The 24553-nt window shown below is 42.1% G+C and overlaps 1 long non-coding RNA gene across 1 annotated transcript; it reads right to left on the bottom strand.

Annotated features, from left to right (window-relative positions):
• Positions 1-2769: 2769 nt before the first annotated feature.
• LOC124281394 lies at positions 2770-23298 on the bottom strand. The gene is made up of 3 exons (XR_006899921.1): positions 23136-23298; positions 14861-14864; positions 2770-2781 (listed from the first exon to the last, which is right to left on the bottom strand). It is a non-coding gene; the product is annotated as an uncharacterized LOC124281394 (long non-coding RNA).
• Between the last annotated feature and the right edge of the window lie 1255 nt (positions 23299-24553).

Genomic DNA, 24553 nt, shown 5'->3' with positions numbered 1-24553 from the left:
TGCACAATTTAGGTATTAATTAGAAAAACGACCGATGTAAAGGCGGGTTTGAAAAAGTCCCCAGTAGCTCGTGTCCTCGAAATAGCCGACTGAAATGGGTATGGGTTATGATATACCATTAGGCTGATGACGTATTATTGGAATAATGGTGGTTTGCTGCTCGTGTTTTAAGTCCCTGGTTTGCATGATCAAGGCCTTAATTATTTGCTACTGTTGTGAAAAAAACATTATTCACTTACCTTTAACCACTATATTTACGCTCGGTCCAGGTATGGCATCAGAAGATCGGGTACCCAGACATTGCCTACAACTTCCTGATTGGCGAGGATGGCCGTCTGTACGAGGGAAGAGGCTGGGATGTAGTTCCTGGGAATGTCACTGACCGTAGTCGGGAATCTATCAGTGAGTTATGTCCCTTCTCTAACCCTTACACTTTCTTAAACGTTTGTGGATGTTTGTCGCCACCCCAGCGTTTGCCTTTTAAGTTTTTCAACTTCGTCCAAGAAAAGCCAACATTCGATAATAGAAAATGAAATAAAGGTAAAGTGTTCGTCTTATTACTGGATATATACAGAGGTGTTGTGACACTAGGTACATGTATCACACTGTTGACTATTCCCCAGGTATCGGGCTGGTCGGAGTGTTCAGGTGTAAACAAGCTAACATGAGGATACAAGAGACACTCAAGAGGCTGACCAAGTGTGGCGTTGAACTGTGAGTCTCTGCAGAATCAAATCATAGGAATTATGGACTTTTTAAATACTATAACTAACATAATATATCTAAATATTGAGTTTCCAAAACTGTATTATTTACACGCAAAAGGTCATGTTTAACTTCCATATCAGTTTCCAGTATCCCATACTTGTGTGTATCGTCCCATGCCCGTCTTCTTTATTTCATACTTGTCAGCATTATTCCATACCTGTCTGCACAACCCAATAGGTACACTAGCCAATATGATTCCACACCTGTCTGCGTTTTAACATACCTGACTGCATTCTCCCAAACCTGTCCAAGTTATCCCATACCTATAGGGTTGTGCTATACGTGTCCCTCTTATCCCATACCTGTCTGCATTCTCCCAAACCTGTCCAAGTTATCCCATACCTATAGGGTTGTGCTATACGTGTCCCTGTTATCCCATACCTGTCTGCATTCTCCCAAACCAGTCCAAGTTATCCCATACCTATAGGGTTGTGCTATACGTGTTCCTGTTATCTCATACCTGTCTGCATTCTCCCAAACCTGTCCAAGTTATCCCGTACCTATAGGGTTGTGCTATACGTGTCCCTGTTATCCCATACCTGTCTGCATTCTCCCAAACCTGTCCAAGTTATCCCATACCTATAAGGTTGTGCTATACGTAACCCTGTTATCCCATACCCGTCTGTATTATCCCAAACCTGTCCAAGTTATCCCATACCTATAGGGTTGTGCTATACGTAACCCTGTTATCCCATACCTGTCTGCATTCTCCCAAACCTGTCCAAGTTATCCCATATCTATAGGGTTGTACAATACCTGTCCCTGTTATCCCATACCTGTCTGCATTCTCCCAAACCTGTCCAAGTTATCCCATACCTATAGGGTTGTGCTATACGTGACCCTGTTATCCCATACCTGTCTGCGTTATCTAATATCTGTCTGCATTATCCCAAACCTACCCACTACATTTTTGGCTATGCTGTACCTGTCTATATTAAGCTACACCTGTGTGTGTGTCACAGCGGCAAGATCAACACTGACTACCACCTGGTGGGCGGGACGGGGATGGAAGGTGACATGGCGACTGTGCCTCTCGCTCTCCACTGTCAGCTCCGGACCTGGAAGCACTGGGTGAGATATATACGTCACTAGGACTCACAGGATACCAGCTGTTGCTGAAACACCAGCAGTATATCATTTCAACGGCACTGTTTTTCTGTTGTATTGGAAAAACAGCAAAGTAAAATCTATATGTTGTTTTAGGTGTATCAAGGACCAAATAAGTTGAAAACGAATAATATTTAAGATGATGAGTTGGTTGCAATGACAAAAAAGGTGAGAGTCAATATCCTCATCACACTCTCCTTCCTTCACTATCAATCCACCCAGCTGTGAATGGGTACCTAGTTAGGATGAGTAAGCCACAATAACTCGGTGCGCCCAGTGGCTGCAAGAGTTGTATACTTCCCAGGGAGTTGAGATCGATAATACGATCTGCCGTAAAGATGGACATCCAATGATCGAGGGAAAAAATACCAGCGCCTTGAGCATGCAGTAGTTGCGTGAAAATCTTCGCTATATAAATATCCTATATTATCAATCCCTTAGACCTATAATTCTCTATAAACTCTCTCTATCCCTATAAACTCTCCAACTGCACCCATGTTTATATCACCAAGACTGTTCTTCATAGATGACCCAATATCGTGTTGATAAGACCACACCACAGTACACAGGTAGTACTTTCTGTATTACGCCTTGGCCGCCAAGTGAGCTTTTTGATATCAGTCCTATTCTTGAAATGTTACTGAACATCTGTATGAAAGCACGGCACCTTGTGATAGCTTGAACACTTCTTGTGACATGCAAATGTGCAACAGTCCCCTATGTGTAGGACAAAGTGGTTTGCGCACGGAGGAACCGAAACATGTGTACAAGTACTCTCAGGGGTTCTAGCAACCACGGAGAGATGTTGTCTAGATATTGCTCACGTAATTATATGCATATCTCGCACACGGGGCAAGTTGTGAAAAGCTACTGCTTGTGAAAGTTGATGGTTGCGAGTTTCAGTTGCTGATTCTAAGATGTTATCTTACTTACTCTTAGGGTATTGAGAACATATTCAACCTACAAAGTTTCAGCTCCCAATTTCAGAAATGATAACGCCAGATGTATACAGTATTATACTCCACGGGTTGTATATTGTTGTATAAGTGCACACGCGATGGAAACACCAGGTGTTGAGAACGGTACGTATTATACAGCAACTGGGTGTAACCCCACGTATTGTATTATATTACATGTGATGGCCAGGCCATGTGTTGTATCACGGTACAGATATTAAGAACGTCCACTTCATCGTCGTGCAAACTGCGTTGACGCCACTTGTTGCATTGTATTCCATCGATGTTATCTCCACTTGTATTGTTTTTCTAGTGGAGCGAGGATTCGTCGTGGCACCGCTATTGTGACATGCCCTGTGATGATGCCACGCCCACCCTGCCCGGAGGGGTGAAGGACACCAGCTCGTCACCCACAGTCTTCACTAGTGACAGGTCAGAGATTACAACAGCCCCTCGTTTCATTTACAGAGCTGTTGTATATGTGTACATACAGGTGGCTTCGAAAGACAGTATGTTCAGATTACAGAGGTTGCATTTTACGTTTCTATATTTCCTTTTTTATAGCGTACTAGGTTCTTGGACATTGTTTGCCTTTCTCTCCTGACCATGCACAGTAATACTTTTCTGTAACTGTTCCAAGATAATAGACTGACTTCATCTGAAACATTGTTCATTCTTTTTTTTCACAACACTTTATTTATAGGAAGTCAAATGGTTCAGCAAAATGTTTTGTAAATGTCGAGGCAAAATTCTATTTACCGTACTGTTCCTTTTGGAAAAAGAATAAATATAATGCCAATTGGTCGGTATATATGTTTTACTTTAATGATTATATCCCATACTGAGCCAACACTGACACGGCTAGGATGGGCCATATACATACGATTACTGGCCTGAGAATCTGTGATCACGAGAAGCAAACATATTTACCTGCCTGTTCCAGACTACCCACCCGGGACGACACGGGGGAGACCGACTTCCGGTTCATGCCGTCTGTGGGTAACGGGCACCTGGCCACGGTGGCACTCAGCCCCACCGTCTACGTCAACGGGTTGTACAACGGGCCAACTGGTAATACCGTAACAGAGAGAATTATCATACTAAAATATCAGCAGCATTTCAAGATGGAACTCTAAACAAGAAATTACTGTAAACCGGAAATATTCTGCGCCTAGAAAATTTTGCGTCAGCGTACCCCCAGCCTGTTCTGCGACGTATTATTTTTGCGAGAGTAGTAGGCTTTGCAAAAACAACATATGCAACTGGGACGATAATGTTACATACATACTGATTCATCCTCTTCTATAAACACGGAAAAGTTGAGACACTTTTGCCTGCCACGATGTAAATAAAAGTACGTATTTAAACTCATTTGGAAGAAGTACCTGACATACAATGGTGATAATTCCTGATAGCGGTATGTGTGTACGTACAGCTGTAACATTGCTATGTTGGCAGGGTGGTCACACCGCGCCCGTATCCCCTCCCTCAACTCTCTACATCTGACGGTGACGGGGGTAACCGAGGCGGACACCACGAGGACTTTCTCTCTGGACGTCAAGCGAGGCGAGTTTTGCAGGACATCACTGGCGACGTACAATGCCATATTGTAGATATTGCTATGTTAAATGTTCCGGCGGACAATCGAGACTGGTTATGCTCTGGCGTTGACGTTCAATATCATATCCTTCAGATTTTCCTGAATGTATTCAAAGTAATGGATCTGAAGCATTTCTGTGGTGTTTGCCGCAGTCAGAATTCTTCATAGCGTTAATTTTCCCCAGAATCGATAATTTAAACAACAACAACATCTGCTTGAAATGTAGCCTTGGCGTAAATCTAGCATGCAGCCTTCGTACAGTAACAGTGGGCTGAATCGTGCAGAGTTGTGTCCCTTTACTTGTGCCAGGATCGCTTTTCTGTTGAACCCACATTTCTATTCGATTATGTAATCTTGGCCTTTTGACACCATCTCTGGTTTCAACTATCTACACCCTATGTCGTTTTGGAGGAAAACCCCGTTACAAGATAAATAATATCTGAAAACGCAATGTAACTGAACTCACTCACACTACGTTTTGCTTGCCTGCCTGACTAACTGTTGTCTGTTGGCAGCTGTTTTCACTGAGACTATCGACACTCCTATGTTGACGATTGAGCACAGAGTATATGCTCATCAGTACTATGTCCGACTGCTTATCACGGAGGTCATCGTCACGAGAAAAGCTGTTGCAGAGGGCCAGGACGTCATCATTAACGTCAAGAACAGCTTCCAGAGCAACTTTACCAGTGAGGATATTCAGTTTGAACCCAGAGTCAACCTTGGAAGAGAGGACTTGTAAGTGTTGACGTAGCTGCACGTATCTCGGAAGTAATCTAAGTCTGTTATATCTGTGAACTTGATGGACGATTAAAATGCCGTGCCGGGAAAATAAAGTATGCACTTGAAAACTGGACACTTGAAAAAACCAACATTACGAATGCATCTCGTATCAAACATATCAACATCGAATAATCATTTCATGCATGTTTCATTTCTTGCTACCACCTGTGTGGATACTTATGCCATTTTGAAAGTGGTCAGTTTAATGTTAAAATATGGGAAGTGCTAGAATCTACTAGAATCAGAAATTTCTGAGAAAGTGCAATCCAAAATGCAACATATGTTACCAACAAACGTTTGTGTGGACGTCATTTTGTCTGGCATTTATCAAATGCTAACGGGTTTCACCCAAGGTGGTGTAACGCTGATCACCTGTAATGCTTCCTGCTTTCCTTTCACGTAATGCTGACACACCGTGATCTAACTGAGAAAAGAACGGAGACCGGTTAAGCCAAACTACGTCACATACTTATTCATTCAGATCCTCTTTTCTCACTGTATGTGTTTAGGAGTAAATCCAGCATAATTCTGTATATCTATCCTTAGTGTCCTCATGTACCAATGTATTGTGTAATGTATGTATTGTGTGTATGGTATGAATAACGTGTAGAATATGACTTCTATACAGATGCCCTCGGTGGAACTGTTGGAGGACAAAGGGGACAACTCTGATCCCAGAACGCCAGGACACACCTCTACAGGACATCTACATCGCCTGGTATGAGATCCCTGACACTCTGACACTCCATACAGGCTCGAACACAGACCGGTGGATCTACATGACCGCCATTGACCAGACTATTGACAGAAGCAACATGAACTTTGAAGCCGGTAGACGGGACTTCCTGGCAGACAACGATCTGGTGTTCCAGCGCCATGTTGATGCATGGACGACGAAGTGGAATAATGGACATATAGAAATCAAGGACAACCTCCAGCTAGCCAAGCTGGTACATGGAAGCTTCTATTACATCATGAGTTCTCTCCCTTCAGAGAAGACATACCTACCAACAAACCAATTCTATGGCCTCAGTCCTGGAGGTCTGGCCAATGGTGCCAACTGGACCGACTACCAGGGCCACGTGTTCTGGGACATGGAGACGTGGATGTATCCACCGATTCTGATGTTTCATCCAGGTCTGGCCAAGGCGATGCTGTCCTACAGGATCTATTCCATGCCGCCATCCTATGCCCGAGCAGCGTCTGGGGGCTATGAGGGTCTGCGGTACCCCTGGGAGGGGGCTTCCTCAGGGGCTGAGGTCACGCCAGATATATGTGTTCCTTGCCGTGAAAACCAACAACATGTGACAGGAGACATAGCGTTTGCAGCACGGCAGTATCTGTCAGCCACTAGAGACATGCACTGGTTGAAACATGAGAAAGGGTATGAGTTTATCAGAGATATGGGAAAGTTCTGGGTCACGCGGCCTTCCTGGAATGAAGACAAACAAGCTTATGAAATAAATGGTGAGAATTGTATGACAATATATATATATCAAATAGTTGTAGCTAGATCGTACTACTTAAGTGAGTGAGTTCCTGGCTGGTTGGTTTGATTGGTGGCTGCTTGAATGGGTTGGTGGATGTTTGGATCGGTGAGTGAGTCTCTGACCCTTTGAGAAAGTTGAGACCAACGCAGACAGTACCATCTTGAGTTCGAGGGATATGAAGATGTCACAGGTAATATATATAATAGTAATACAAGTATGCAGTCGTTAGTCCGACGACGGATGGATGATGGAAAGTGCGCTTCCGATTCAAACACTACTCTGTGACTCATGACGATCCGGGTTAGAACTGATCTTCAGCAACCCATGCTTGTCGTTAGATTAGGTGATCAAGCTCGCTGTCTTGTATGCCATCGTATCCAAATTTCGAAGATCGATTTCAAGATGTCAATCACTGGTTTGTGTGGTTCAGAGTCAGACTCTGCAGACGGCCACAGCGTAACTGGAAGAACACTATTCCGAAATATTGCCCAGATCGATGCTCATGCTGTTGATCACTGGATTGTCTGCTCCAGACTCAATTATTTCCAGACCGCCGCCTAATCCAAATAATACTGCACAATTAACTGTCCACACATTATACGAATCGTGCCTCCGATATGAAGATTCACTTCACTAACCAAAGGGTTACCCAACCACCGCATGTGTTTAATAAGACTATTAGAATTTGACTGTAACGTTTCAAGCCACAATTTGCTTTCCAAGATAACCATATTTCATTCACCCAGCAACTGTCACGTGCGTGTCAGGGTGGTTACTCTGACAACGTTTCATTCATAAATTGTTTCATATCTTTTCTAAATCATTACATAATTTTACAATGATAATTCTGTTTCCCTAATTATTTAAAATAATAACGATCAAAACAAAAGCTGATGAACTAATTTACCTGATGTTATTATCTCTTCAAGGTGTGATGCCCCCCGATGAACATCAGATAAGTATCAACAATTCAGTGTATACCAACATAGGAGCCAAACTCAGTGTCCACTTTGCTAACTACGCCTCCTGTCTGGCTGGAGAACATGTCAACACCACGTGGACGGACATTGCCGACCAAATATACATTCCGTTTGATGAACGCAGACAGTACCATCCTGAGTTCGAGGGATATGAAAATGTCACAGGTAATATATATAATGGTAATACAAGTATGCAGTCGTTAGACCGACGACGGATGGATGATGGAAAGTGCGCTTCCGATTCAAACACTACTCTGTGACTCATGACGATCCGGGTTAGAACTGATCTTCAGCAACCCATGCTTGTCGTAAGATCAGGTGAATAAGCTCGCTGTCTTTATTGGTGTATGCCATCGTATCCAAATTTCGAAGATCGATTTCATGATGTCAATCACTGATTTGTGTGGTTCAGAGGCAGACTCTGCAGACGGCAACAGCGTAACTGGAAGAACACTATTCCGAAATATTGCGCAGATCGATGCTCATGCTGTTGATCACTGGATTGTCTGCTCCAGACTCAATTATTTCCAGACCGCCGCCATATAGCTGGAATATTGCTGAGTGCGGCGTAAAACTAAACTCACTCACTCACTATTCCGAAATGACCTCATGGTCCTAATAGTGCCACCACAACCACCCTGCAGCGGGAATATCAACAGCATCACAAACACATGCTAGATTACCATGGAGGATTTTAATTCATGTATAAAATGTCACGCCAGAGACTAAACAGTTTCCATTGGACGAGAAAAGAAGTGATGGAAAAGATAGAATACGCCAAGCGTGCCCTGCTCTAATGGTAACAACTGCCACTTACCCAGATGATATATAACAGTAACATTTTCAAAATTGTTGAAATATAGTCGGGTACAACAAACAGTCATGAAACCTACTCTAGTAGGTAAGCAGACAATTTGCCTTTGGAACAGCATGTATGATATGTAGGTAAAACCTTTGATCCATGTAGGTGAGAAGGCCGTGGTGAGGCAGCGAGGTGTCCCGGTGAAACCTTTGATCCCTGTAACAGTCTTTTAGATTTTGTATCATGTATATGTGAAATATATTTGTAGGAGAGAAGGCCGTGGTGAAGCAGGCGGACACGATTCTCACCGGCTTCCCCCAGATGTGGCCGATGTCCAGGGAGGTGAGGCGGAATGACCTTGAGGTGTACGACGATGTGACGACGCCGCTAGGGCCGGCCATGACGTGGGGGATGTTCAGTATCGGCTGGCTGGAGCTCGGGGATGAGGTCAAGGCCAAAGAGTTATTCCACAAGAGCTACTCGCTCTATGCCCGGGAACCCTTCAAGGTGACTCTACCAATCCACATTCTGTAATGACTCAAGATATTGTGAACATGCATTATGAGTATCTCAATTTGATGACAAAGGTACGGGGATAGGGAATGTCCATCCATCACAGCATATCAACATTCAACGTTGCTGTTATTAGTTACAACAGTGCGACTGTGCTCTGAAAAATGATCAGCTCTAACAAGAAGGAACCCACTAGCCCTCCCTCGTCATGTAACTAAGGTTATATACTTTATGAATTACAGCTTCATCAGTTTTCAGGCAGTTACCACATTAGTCGGTTGACACAGTGTTGGACAAAGTTTACGGATTAATTCATATGTTTGTAGATCTGGACAGAAGCCAGGTCGGGCATCGGAGCGGTCAACTTCATCACTGGTATGGGGGGCTTTCTTCAGGCTGTGCTGTTCGGGTATGGCGGAGCACGACTGCACGTGGAGAAGCTGGACTTTGACCCTAAGATCATTCCTGGGACATCCGGCATGCGGTTGGTCAGTCTCGACTACCTAGGTAGTTCCCTGGACGTCGACATCGGCATCAACACCGTACATGTCGTCAAGACCAAGTCGTCGGAACATGACATAGAGCTGATTGTCAACAGAACGGGGCAGAGATTGTTGCTAGAGAGAGGTCTGTGCTGATGTCACTGAACAAGATACAAGATACTGCACAAACGTTCCATGTAGAAATAGTGACTATATTCTATAAACTACAAAAACGACATATACTCCCCATCAAAAGTTTAGACTCACTTAAAACACTCACTATATGTAATGTATATTATATGGTTACATCGAAGATAAATTTCTCCACTAAGTTGGGGGAACCAACTGCAAACCTTATGCAGATGAATTGCACGAGGATCATGCATCAAATTGCTGAAAAGCATATGCAAATATGGTGCATGTGAACAGCTGCATTGGTGTAAAGTTTTGTTAAGACTTTGCCGATTTTCACTGAGTTTAACTATTTATTGAACTCATGACAATAATCTTTTCAATTTTATGAATTTGTTTTACAATACATCAGTTCATATGTAAACAGTTCCTTTAAACAGTATGGAATATTTTGCAAAATCTAGTTTAGAACAGTTGACTGAAGTAAGTGGCTACATTTAGACAAGTGAGTCCATGGGTAGTACACATTATAACTCAGAGCACCCATACATATTCCAATGCTAATATAATTTATAATGACTTCGGATTATATAAAGATTTGTTTGAAGTTGTATGTATAATAGTGGTCCATTGGCACAATTTTAAGGGTTGTTTTTCAAGACATTAACAAACACTGAACTGAATTTAATTTAAACTGAAGTATGCTATCGTATGATGCACCGAGTAAATGGATCGGGGTGACCTGTTCGGCGACAGTTTTCATTGGGTGTCATCGTACTCAAAAGGCGTGGGACGTCAAACACGCCTTCATGAGATGGAAGACATGATTATGTACTCGGTTCATCAAAACACCATGGGTTATTCAGGGGTGACTATATAACAAGTTCATATATATATGATTATATTACACAAAAGATACTAATGTTAACCAATACAGATCTCTTAATAAACACCAACTTTAATTACCAAGTTAGACCTATCATACAAAAGATACTAATGTTAACCACTACAGATCTCTGACTAAACACCTACTTCAATCACCAATTTAGACCTATCATACAAAAGATACTAATTTTAACCATACAGATCTCTGACTAAACACCAACTTAATAACCAATTTAGACCTATCATACAAAAGATGCTATTGTTAACAGAAGAGAGAATAGATAAATTGCCTGGTCAAGTTATATAAGAATTGTTTATCGTCGCACCACGACGGTATGAAACGATGCTGATAAACCAATAACTGATTTGTCTGTTATTCACAGACATATATAGTGCGGTTATATAACATTGTAAGAACATATATCTTGATTTGCTTACGACAGCAATATCAACATGTTTCAAATTATGTATTTTCAGACAACGAAGTGGTGATCCCACGGGAAGCTTTCAGTATCCGCGGTGTTGATACAACAGATTGTCCCCTTCCAGAAGGTATAGCGAGATGACTGACCCAGTCTCAAGTGTGGCACACGCATTGGTAGCCATTGCACGGCTCTGTTTGTCAATTGGAGCCTTCGGTTTCATGATAGCGTTTATAAACTGGACCAAAATAGTTAGGGATATATGTAAATTTTGAAATTATGAATACTGATCTATTTATTCATTTACACACTAATACAATATCAATAATAAAAATACCAATATCCCTAACCTATTTTATCCAGTATTTATTGGATATTCCAATTTATCTCTTTTGAAAAAAGAAGTATGGTTTTTCGTGAACACCAACTAATGTCAAGGTCCATTATAGTTTGTAAGTCCTGTTCTCACCTTGACTCAACGGAATTTGTCTACTTGTTCTTTTTAGCCTTTAAGCTTTAAACATATATTTTGATAAAATTCAAAATAACTGCCCGATGATGTTCAATACTTAACTCTTCTATATGAACTGGAGCCATGGCAGAGTGTACAATGATTTTTCTACGGCCTATATTATAAACCAATGCAGCGATTGAGTCAGTTAATCTTACCTTTAAGGAGTTTAGTTCATGTAATACATACTTTGTATTCCATTTTTTCCATTAGTTCATATTCCCGGTCCATGAGATATCCCGCGATTTCAACTGTTGCTGATCACAGTGAAGGCTGTCCTCAAAATGGCCTCCTTTCTGCAGCAGAAAGCCTGGATAGAGACATCACAATCCGCCTGCAGTCCTGATGACTCGGCCAATTCCCATCTGTCTTTAGCTGGTGAATGTTATGTTCGCTGAGTAACGTTTTGATGTGGCTGTCCTTCTAGGTTCCTCGTGCCCGGTTGTACTAGAAAGAAGTACTTGGAGGGCGGCAGATGTGGACACCTACACTGCGAGGAGCTCGATGTACAGCAACGTTGTAGTGTATCAGACCGGTGGAGATGCGTGTGAGGAGCTTGTAAAGTGTAAAAGAATGATACATCACATCCAGGTAAATCCGTGTTTAGGTCGAAGCTGAACTGGATTTAAATATTCCCATGTTTAGCCGCCACTCTTTCTGGTTTGGTATTTAACCTGTACCCATGCCTTTCAATGAGGAACATCTCCATGGTACAGTGGGTAAAGCATTGGCTCTGGACCGGAAGGTCGTTTGTTCGATCCCATGACCGTGTTATTCCAAAAGCAATTGAAAGATTGTACTCTGCATTCAGGGGATAAAATAGGCCACACACGCATACACGCACATGCACTCACGCATAAATACGCATCGCTATATGAGTGCAGTAGTAGTTTAACTCCACGTTAAATCCAATTATAACTCACCTCTCAGCCTCCCGCTTGCTAGCACCTCATGGTGGCATCATGTCAGGAGACTGCCAAGCTAGCCCTTACCGTTATATTTAAGGGACAACACATGACGATGCAGCACCCCGACATCGCTTACAACTTCCTCATCGACAACGACGGCAACGTGTACGAGGGTCGAGGCTGGGACAGACTGGTTGTGTTGACGGGAGACTATGCTGATACCAGTCTGGGTGAGTCCATCACATACACATACATGTACGAACAGGCAAATACAGGTCAGCACAGAACAGAACTTTTATTACTCTCAGGCTGGGAAACTCGGCGTAAGAGGTACAAATATACAGTTGAGAATACATGGGATGGCGGGATGGTTTACAAGGAAGATTGTACAGTTTTCATATAGTACTACAAAACATACACAGTTTTTTAAAACACTAATTCGTTTACAGTTAAACAATGCGTTAAATCTTTATACATTTGGTTTTTTTAACATAATGATAATGTTTTCCGATGATGTTTGAAGAAAGGGCAGAGAAAAATGTAATGAAGTTCATCGCCAACATCACACGTGTCGCAGAGATTACACATTCTTTCTTCGTGGGGTAACTTAGTGGTTAGGGCGGCCACTCATGTTGCCGAAAGCTTCTAATCGATTCCCCAAATGGGTGCTATATTTGACGCTCATTTACATCATATTTCTAGAATAACTCAATAACTCTCTTATTGCACTACTCTATTATTTGAGCCGAAGTGCAAACCAATTATCTTTAAGAATGCTTTATTACTCAGAGACATTTGAGGTTAATTTTCACTCTAACATCAACACACACTGTACTGAAGAATCTGCAGCTAAGATGGAAATGTGATGACGACAGATGGCTATACATTATATGATATAGTATTCCGGCAACACTGAACTGTAGTACCGAACAGCATGTATAACCAGGAGTGCCATAATGAAATCTACAGGTTATCATATATTTCACGTCACAGTTTAACGTGTTACAGTATGATACGATATATTATTGAATATTGTATTTTTGCGAGTGAATTCTTAAGTCGATGTCTCAAACGCTCTGAATGTTTATTTTCAAGCTGTTTGCTTCCTGGGGGACTTCACATGCAGCCGTCCGAGCGAGAGGGCTCTTGCAGCTCTTAAAAGACTTGTCAAATGCGGTGTTGAGAAGTAAGTTGATATGAATGACAAGCACAAATGTATATATCATTATATGTACCATGTAAAATAGTTGGACATGTAAGTACATTCACGCAGCATGGAATATTTACACACTGACGATTCTCCACAGTTTCCATTTGAGGAGCTGTTTGCATGGTCATGGTTGTTTCAGGGCCGCTGCTGCCACATATCAGCAACACCCGCAATAACGGAACAGTGCGACTTTCACCGGTGTTTCTATTCACCTTAACCCGTGATGGTCCGGGTTAGAATGAACCTTCAGTAACCCATGATTGTCGTAAGAGGCGACTAACGGGATCGGGTGGTCAGGCTCGCTGGCTTTGTTGACACATGTCATCAGTTCCCAATTGCGCAGATTGATGCTCATGCTGTTGATCACTGGATTGTCTGGTCCAGACTCGATTATTTCCAGACCGCCGCCATGTAGCTGGAATATTGCTGCGGCGTAAAACTAATTTCACACACTCACTCACTATTTACCTTATGCAACAAATAGAACTCACTGTCAGACAGACAGTTTTATTTGTAATTTATTTGTAAGCCAAATGGCTTATAATACAGTTTACAATTCATTTGAATAAATTAACAGTGGTCAATATCGGTGTATAAAGGTTGCACTAAGTTTGAAGATATGGTGAAGGAACAAAGCAGTTATATGGATTACGTGACAGTTTTTAGACCTGAAAATAGCTGAAATAGTTAGTTGTCCATGATAAACATTTTGTAGCTGCGATAAGTATTGATCTCGTATATGCTAATATTTCTGACATATGAAAAAAACCATGGTTTTCATTTTCAATTTCCCGAGCATCACAGTGTGGACAGTAAAATTCTGTTGTTGGTGTTTCCTTGTTATTCCTATATTTGTTGACTTTGAAGTTGTCGTGGGATATTCGAAATTTACAGAATGCCTGGATCAAGTGATCAATTCTGTTATGTATAATTCTAGGTTTACGTCGTGTATAAGGTGTGAATAATGATGGAGGAACTTCGAATTACTGATTTCTCAGTGTCAGGTTTGAAAGGCGATATCCTTAACTCTCTGTTTGAGAACTTGCTGTGCTAAAGGTACAGCAGGTCATGCTGACCTTTTCCGCGAACACCTGGTGTCATCACCAATATGCAGTAATCCATTCATTATGATTTTCATCACCACTTTACATTTTACGCCCAGTGAAAACTGTTTCCGTAGATAATCGAGACTATTTCTGTGGCGTTAACGCTTTGAAATACAGGCGTACTGAGGTTTGATTCTTCAGGATACATTCCGCTTGTTATGTGTACACACCAGCTTACTGGCATATTGCTTTGGCTGTGTAACACTTTCCTGGGAGGAACACTGCTAGGGAACGTACGGCCTTGGCCGTACCAGGATCAACTGACTGGACTGAAAATCTGTATTTGATGTCATTGAAGACGTCTGACTCACTTCGGGCTTTCCTGTCACACAAAGTTGAGGTGTCGTGCTGTAACCGAAACCCTGGCATCTCAATCATCCCTCATCCCCTTGACTGTTCCCTGAAACAAATGTCTGTCATCTGTCTCCAGGAAGAAGATATCGGCTGAGTACAGCGTGTTGTCGGAGCGGCAGGTGAAGACGTTTTCCTGCCCCACCCCCACCTGCCCCGGGGACCGGCTTCTGTGTGCCCTCAAGACCTGGAGGCACTGGGTACTGCCACCCAGCACTGAGTGCTGTAGATACGTCATATCATCATTGTTGTACACATATTCTCAGAATAGAATGATGTTCAAGGCCAACGTCTATGACAACTGATTTTATCGATTGCATTTATTGATGTGCTCAAAAACTGTTTTACTTTAGCTAATTTGTTCTTAATAATTTTCCAAAAGCAAGTCACCGGTACCCTCACTAACACATTTCTACCATCATAAGGTACTCATGTAGTTGCAGAAAAAAAAATCAAAATTATCTAAAGCCTTTGTGTCAATTATAAATCTTTTTAACGTTATGAAATCGTAGTAGCTGGACAGCTCATATACGGGTCTGGGCCATTTTATGAAAAAACCCCAAAACATATTCAAATCAAAATATTAACAGTTCGTTTTGAATATTTTTACAAGTAGATTATATGTAGATTACGTCTCCTTTTCACTAATTAAACTGTCCTATGACTATGGGCAAAAGTATCTTCTTCCTTTAATGGGTGCTGTGTTAATATTCCAAACAGTAGTTTGTTTTAAAATGTAAGCGTATAATATAACCCACACATCCCTATGAATGTACAAACAAGACCATGAACTCAATTCTCCTTGGAAGCCAAGGTGACATATATTTCTCTAAACACAGCAAGCCCATCAGACAGGGGGCGAGTTCAGGGAGCCCGACTGTGATGGTCTGTGTCTAGCACCGACTGCAACAGCCTCGTCAGTCTCCAAATACACCGACATCTCGGACGACCCAGACATTTTCAGCACGGACAGGTGCGTGGTTCTGTAGTAATTCATCCACCCAGCACCAACTAAATATGTCCAGATATGATCTGTTTACTGGACCATTCTAGCTTGAATTGGAAGGGAAATTATCATAGGCGGATTCAGAGGAGGGGTGCAGGGGTGCGCAACCCCCTTTTGTCCTAAAAGTTTATTAAATGACCATTAAAAACGGGTATGCACCCCTATTTCTCAAAAAGCTGTATCCGCCCCTGAATCATCTGTAGTAAACATATGTATATTCTCACTCATTTTCGTTCTTATCAATTGGATTGTCATTAGCAAACAGAGTGATATTGGTAAACGTTTGTGTTATTTCATGTTAGACTGCCGCTAAAAGACAACAGTGAGGAGATAGACTTCCGGTACATGGCGTCAGTCGGCAACGGCCACCTCGCTACGCTGGTGAAGAGCGACACCATCTACGTCAATGGCCTCTATAATGGCCCTAAAGGTATGGAGCCACTGTCATCGATGTTCATTGTCAATCTATGTCGTTACTGTTCAGATAGGCAGTTATTTTCATGAGCCTGTACTGAATTACTTGTTATAGATAATGATTCTTGATTCTTTTGTGTTTCAAGCAGTACGTCATGTTATATTGTGATGTGTGTTCCCTATTGTACGCTAAGTTGTTCCTTGTCAACCTCTGTGATCGCGGGTAGCTATAGGTGAAGGCGTGACACTTATGACTACATTCACTAACTCTCTGACTCACTTCCATATCCCTTCCAGGCTGGAGTCACCGCGCCCGGATCCCCGCCACACAGGCCCTCACTGTCACCCCCCAGGATGGGGATGAAGGAACACGTGTCTACTCCTTGTATGTCAAGAAGGGTAGGTAACATACATTTCCTTGTCTACATATCTGGGATATAATGTGCATGTTTCTTATGGCGTATTATGAAAAAATGCTCAGTATCTCAGTAAGTGAATGACAATGGATTTACGCTGCACTTAGAAGTGCGATCTTCATTCTGTTATCGCCTTAGAGCCGGATATGCTTATCTTTTGTCTCACACCAGTTGTCATGCTTAATTTTCAGCGATTCATTATTTTTCTCTACATTTTCAGTGATTCATTATTTTTTTTCTCACAATTTTGCCTTTAACCCCCAATGAAATCTGTTCGGGCGATAATCATAGATGGTTATGTTCTGGCGTTGACCCCCTACATTTACCTGCTGACGTGAAACCTTACATATCCTGTTCGTCCTTAGGCATCTTCGAAGAGGTTCTGACTTTGCCTGGAGTGAAGGTCACACAGAGAACCTATGCTCACCAGTACTATAACCGCCTGCTTGTGACTGATGTGATCTTCACACGGACATCCGCAACTGAGGACATCGTGTTCAACGTCGTAAACAACCACGGTGGCCCCAGTGAGGACATCACGTTCATGGAGCCAGAGGACTATGTGTCATCCATGTTTAAGTAAGACTATATCTCATTTGTAATTGTTTCTTGATATACTTGTTATATGTAGATAAAGATTATGGGTGTTACTGAATATTCTATGAAAGCACATCACGTTTATGGAAACTGTATATACAAAGTTCCCATAGCACAGAGCAGAGTAGAAAATGACAAAAGATTACGGAAAATTGTTAAACATAGCCTATTTTGCGATTTACGTGTTGCCATGTTTTTTTGAGAATTTGTCTAACCCCGTATCTTAGTATAGTTAAAAGCCGTGACAGATTAACTAATTGTAAAGCAATATTAAAAATCTTTCTTTTACGACGTTTGCGTTGTACATGAAGTAAATGTATGTAGTGATAAGCTCAGAAGACGTCCCGTTGCATTTAAAAACGTTGTGTAACGTTGTCAATAAGTAGTACGCTTAAATACTTTCATATGAATTGGTTTCTTATCAAGTTCCCAAATTAACATATTAATAAATTAGTGTAGAATTTCTGATTCAACTGAAATGTATTGTATCTTTTACGTCTTTCACAATTTCTAGTTCATAACGCAAATGATTGTCTGTCGTGGAGCTGTCGAAGATACTCATAACCCTGCCATGCGAGACTTGTATATATATTAATGCAATGTGCTGCAGTTATGTAATTTGGGCGACAACAGCGGCTTCAAATTAATAATTTCAAATTATCACTGCCAATGATATTGACAATGTTTACCTTATAAAATGCAATACATTGATACGATAGCATTAAACGCACCCTGGACCTATTTCTAGGATTCGGTCATTTGTGTTCCAGATTCCAAGAAGGTAGAACTCGCATCCCTGAGATTGAAGGCGAGGACACACAGAGCGTCTATCTATATTACACCACCCTTCAGTCAAGCCTGACCTTCAGAAGCTCAGAGAAATCCAAGACGTATTGTGTCATCACGTCTATCGACCCTGACAGGAATGTTGCCAGGAACAACTTTGATGAAGCTCTACGGATAATGGCCATCAAGCCGGAGCTTTTGTACCAGAGGCACCTCGAGGCCTGGAGAAACAAGTGGGACGGGGGCCGCATTGACGTGGACGGTAACACCAAACTCTCCAAACTCATCAACAGCTGCTTCTACTACCTGATGAGCTTCCTGCCAGCCATGGACACCTTCCTGCCCAACCGGAAGTTCGGAGGCCTCAGTCCAGGAGGTACGGTCTGTTACTGTAACCAGAGGGACCCAAGACTTAATTTCTTTTGGGTTCTGGGAGTTTGTTGGAGACAAAATATTTTTGCGGACACTTCTTGAAAAGACTTAATCTTTCCACTTAAAAAGGAGATATATTCAGTTCATTTATCGAAATCATCGTATCCATAACCCATTATCGGTTTTAACACCCGGAACCATATGGAAAACGTAATACATATAATTGTAAAATGAAAGAACATCATTCCATGTTTATTTGCACATTCGTTAACATGCGAGTATAATCACAGATATTGAAAAGCCATAGTCGCAGCGTTTCATGACAACAGCATTTCATGACTCATCCAGTCACTCTACAGGGTATATATGTATCCGCCTTTGGATGCCATTATTTGTTATTGATATCGATTACTACCTTTCAAAGGTCTAGCCAATGGTGCCAACTGGACCGACTACCAGGGTCACGTGTTCTGGGACATGGAGACGTGGATGTATCCCACAATGCTCATGTTCCACCCGGAACTTGGCGAACAGATGCTGTCCTACAGGATCAACAACATGGAGCCTGCCTATGATCGCGCCCGGAGCGGGGGATACGAGGGACTTCGGTACCCGTGGGAGAGTGCACAGACAGGGGTGGAGGTGACCCCAGATATCTGCCCCGCGTGCAGGGAGAACCAGCAGCACGTGACGGGAGACATTGCCCTGGCAGCACGCCAGTACGTGGCAGCAACCAGGGACATTGATTGGCTGAATGGGAAGAAGGGTTATGTGTTCTTGAAGGACATGGCGCATTTCTGGAAGTCAAGGCCAACGTACAATCCCGAAACGCTCCAGTATGATATTAATGGTAATGATTGTTGTATGGGAAACATTGTCAGTTTCATTCTTGACATGCAGACCCTATAGACAAACATCCTAGGCATTGCCATTCAAAGTTCAAACCATATAGCTGGAATATGTGCGGCGTACAACTAAACTCACTCACTCACTCAAAGTTCAAAGTGACGTATTGATCATGTTGATACTGCCCTGGTTGGTCTTTGACGACTTAGCGTAATAAAATGTCAGAATTACTATCTAACCACATGAATTGTGTAAAAGTCTGTCAGAATATCTCTCTGGCTCTAAAGACATCTTTCAGAGTTTTCTGTATACGTCACGTGGTGACAACGTGTAACGTTTGCGTTGATAGGAAATATATTCGCAGTAACTGATATAAATAGGGTTCCATTTATATTCTTGTCTGAGCGAGATGCAAGCATCATTTCATTCGTTCACCTCCAGTGGGATTCTGGGGTTATAGTAGCTGGTCAATAGAGTCGACCAAATGGATTGATGCGGTGATATGGGCGATTACCAGAGCGACGTGATCGTTTCGCTTAATAGTAATAGCTAGTTTGTCATGGTCAATCAATCAATCACGTTTAAGCTGCCATTACATAACTGAGGATATTACTGTGCAAGGTGTTAAACGGCAAGGAGAACTAATTTACATATATGTGTTATTCAATCACTATTTAGGAGTGATGCCCCCAGATGAACATGCCGAGTTTGTCAACAACTCCGTCTATACCAACGTAGGCGCTAAACTCGCCATCAACTTCGGGCGATACGCTGCCTGTCTGGCGGGTAAAGACGCCCACAGCGAGGTACCAGATGACTGGCTGGAGGTCTCCCGGAAGATCGCGCTTCTGTTTGATGAGAATGAGAACTTCCACCCAGAATACGAAGGCTACACTGATGAGAAAGGTAAGAAACGACCTGCAGTATTAACATACAACTTTATGACGTGTGCTTAATACATTTACCAGTGTGTCTATGGTTAGTCTGGAACAGAATGGGATTCACGAGCCATGGTAGCATTGTGTGATGACCGACGTTTATTGTTGGTTTCGGACTATCAACATTTACTACTTTTTATTATTTGGAGTCATTCTTCATCTGATTGCATTAGTTATTCATTAAATCAAGAGACCAATGTTAGTGAATTAATGCAAACAATACTGGAGTAGATAATGAAGTATCAACCATTGACTGATTGCTGTGCCTGTTTCAGTACCCCTTAACCAGTCATGCCCTTCTGAGTATTCGTCAAAATGCCTTTAGCCCATAACCACACTCACTCATTCAATTGATGGTTCTGTATGTGCTGTTCCAGATCCCCGGGGGGTGAAGCAGGCCGACGTTGTCCTGCTCGGCTACCCCCAGATGTGGCCCATGCCAGAGGATGTCCGGAGAAATGACCTGGTCCGCTACGAGCGTGTCAACAACCCTCTTGGCCCTGCCATGACCTGGGGGATGTTCTCCATTGCTTGGCTGGAACTCGGAGATGAGGAGAAGGCAGCCGAGATGTTTGAAAGAAGCTACGGACTCTACAACAGGGAACCATTCAAGGTGATGATGAGGCAAACGTCAATTCGGTCTGTGCAATCGGGGGCTGTAATATTTGGTTTAGTTAGTAATGAAGATTTCATGACACAGTGTTCAAGCGTCGTCTTAAATAAACTGCCAGGCAAAACAAATATACTCTTGAAAATTGGATTTAAACAAAAACATGAAATATTATGGAAACATAACAAACTTAACGTCTAAAACACATACCCACATCAATACATCTAATGAACGTTTCTAGTATGTTTCATTGCAGCCTCACTATATGTACACTTACTTTGCGCGGAATGTTCTCAACAGAAGGTTGTGATTAGTAAAACTGATCAATGCAGCTTAACATCAGTGGAAGTTCTTCAGGTGAGTCTATTCAAGACTCTGTTGTTATCATGCTATCCAATGAACTGACAAAGATGCTTACAGATCTGGACCGAGGCAAGGCAAGGTATCGGAGCTGTCAACTTCCTGACTGGCATGGGCGGTTTTCTCCAGGCGGTATTTTTCGGTTACGGAGGAGCACGCCTGCACACAGAGTCACTGGACTTTGACCCCAGACTTCCCCCAGACTCCAGGGGCATGCGCTTCACCGGTTTCAACTACCTCGGCAACAGCATCGACATGGAGATCAAAGCAGATCACGTATCTCTGCTCCTCCTGACAGAGTCTCCCCCCAACCAACTGCTCCTCACGGTCAAGAAGACTGGTGCCATATTCCGACTTAAGCCAGGTGAGCCTGTGACGGAGCAATCGTGTACAGTGAAACCCGTTAGACCCGAAACCTATTTAGACGGGGCACATCATTAGTCCTGCTGTAACGTCATCATACAGTATGTCATACAAAGTATACTTTTCAATGACATCGTTCAGTCAGAAAGATGTAATTTTTCATGATCTCACTTGAAACGTAACATGGATAAAAAGATCATCAAACAATTCAGATGAATGACATCATGAATCTGACATTGTTTCAGTGAATTATCGCTTGATTCAACATATATTGAACAAGGAACTAGTGATAATGCTTTTTAAAACATATATTTATGAAATCTGCTGTACTTTGTCTTTACTAAAGAAATATTTCCCCAAAACGATCCCTAATTTTATGTTCAGTGTATATTCTGAAACGAATCTACTCTTTGTCAGTAAGTGATGATGAAGTCTTCACTTCGTGAATCAGTTTACATAGTATTCATCGGATATTTGCACTAAAGACACGGTAATATTTCTTAACAAAATGCATGAGTGTCACACGACAAGAAAGAAACATCTTAATAATGTACAGTTATATGTATATAAACTCGATCTTCTGTTTGAGTCTTGAGGCTGTGTTCTAGGGAAGGAGTTCCTGATGCCACGTCAAGCCTTCAGTCTCCAGTCCCTTGAGGTCACCGACTGCCCGCTTCCAGAAGGTATGAACATCATAGTAACAAACACTACTTGCTTCGTACTGTGTGTTCCGAGTGCGCAACGACACGTTGTAGATGGTGTGAGACCGTATCGATGATTATGTCCACAGAGACGTCATGTCCTCAGATCGTGGGTCGCCGAGAATGGGGCGCAGCGGATGCTAAAGAGGCTGCTGGGAAGGTTGATCACGTGACTAAGGTGTTGATTCACCAGACAGGAGGACCGATGTGTCAGACACTGGACGCTTGCAAGAGACAAGTCAAACACATCCAGGTGCGTCTTGGGTAACATGGATGAATGTGCCCAACCGTATACGTGAACAATATATAATAGACTGTTTGTGTTGGGATGGCCTGGCCGTCAGAACGCTACCATGTGTCCATGTGGCTTGTTTTGAGATTCTCTAAACGGGTACAATTGTTTAAGCCAAATTTGGTGTTTTTAAAAGCGATGTTATACCCAGCGCACTCACCTTGGAAATTGAATATATTCAAATAGCATGTAGACGTGCTTCATTGCTCAAACGTGGCATATTGTTTTCTGAACCATTCAGGAAAAGAACACAACAGAAACTGACATTGCATCTTTTAATGGGTTCTTTCTCTGGGTTTTTCTTGAAGAAAGTGTCATATCATTAAATTCACGTGCACAACGCGTCAGGGCATGCGTTTATGTGATGCGTTTATGTTGTTTTTACCCTATAAAATGTTCATTAATAAGATTGTTACGGCTAATCTGACGTTAAAAGTCTTGTTTCAGAAGTTTAATTTCGAAAAATGGTTTCAAAGAACATATAACATGCACATTCGTTATGATTGTAAAGTAGATAAGACAATAATGGAAATTTCAAAAACAAACATGAATGTCGCGTTTCTTTTGGAACTAAGTATATTAATTACGCGTACATTTTGATAAACTGTCATTTTCATAGTAGATAACAAATAACATTAATTCTGTTTTTGTGGCTGCATTGTTTAAGTATCATTTGCCCGAATGTTTTAATTTCCTATTCATCAAGTACATGCACCAGGAGATGGAGGGGAACAGCGATGTCCCGTACAACTTCCTCGTGGGAAAAGATGGGCGTGTCTATGAGGGGCGGGGCTGGGGCGTCATGCCACAGCAAGAAGATGAGGATATCAGCAGAGACTCAATCAGTGAGTGTTACAACTGTAATAAACCGACAATAATGTACATTCAGATACATGGAGCTCAATTTTGATATTCAAGCGATGGCTTCCCTAGGTATATTGTATACGCACATTAGCACACTATTTCAGAAATGAATATATTCTGTCAAGGTTTGTATCAAGGTAACGCACGGGTATGGTCATAAAGCAACGATTTGCTTGGCAGGATAAATCTTCCATGGTTATCTCAGTAGACACAGAGTGTTTCATTACTAATGTCTGGTTGCAGGTATCGGGTTTATGGGTGACTTCACCTGCACAGACCCTGCCGATATCTACATCCACGCCGTCAAGAGACTCATCAAGTGTGCAGTGGAGATGTAAGTTGATTTAATGAGATCCTTTTTCATAGTATGAAATGACTAACGGGATTGGGTGGTCAGGCTCACTGACTTTGTTGGCACATGTCATCATATCCCAATTGCGTAGATCGATGCTCGTGCTGTTGATCACTGGATTGTCTTGTCCAGATTTGAATATTTACGGACCGCCGCCATATAGCTGGAATTTTGCTGAGTGCGGCGTTAAACAGCAAATCAACCAACCGACCTGTTTAATGCCGTTGATTAATGCCTGCTCATGTGGAAGTAAAACTCATTCATCTTCGGATGGGCTAGTGGATAGACAAAAAAGTTTCAAAAAGAAGGAAAGAAAATACTCTGTCCTTAAAAATTGAGTCACATTCAGTAAATAAGTAAGTAAGTCCAATTTTGGACTGAAAATGTATTCACATTGTGTGTAAACAAATTTAAATGTTTGATTGTCCTTTCTTGGCAAACAAAGACAATGCTATGCCCGAAAAGTAGGACCTGCCAATCTTACTCATCCACACAAATCATGCACACCTATCGATATCAAGGTGATCAAATCAAATTGTAGGGGACACCTTTCGGAGAACTACCAGGTGAAGTACGAGTCCCAAGCCAGCACCACACCCTGCACAGCTGACAGGTGCTCGGGGGACAGGC

Source organism: Haliotis rubra, unplaced genomic scaffold (assembly GCF_003918875.1).
Source record: "Haliotis rubra isolate DU_JTF1 unplaced genomic scaffold, ASM391887v1 Scf283, whole genome shotgun sequence".
NCBI lineage: Eukaryota > Metazoa > Mollusca > Gastropoda > Lepetellida > Haliotidae > Haliotis > Haliotis rubra.
This window is presented reverse-complemented; position numbering and strand designations above follow the sequence as displayed.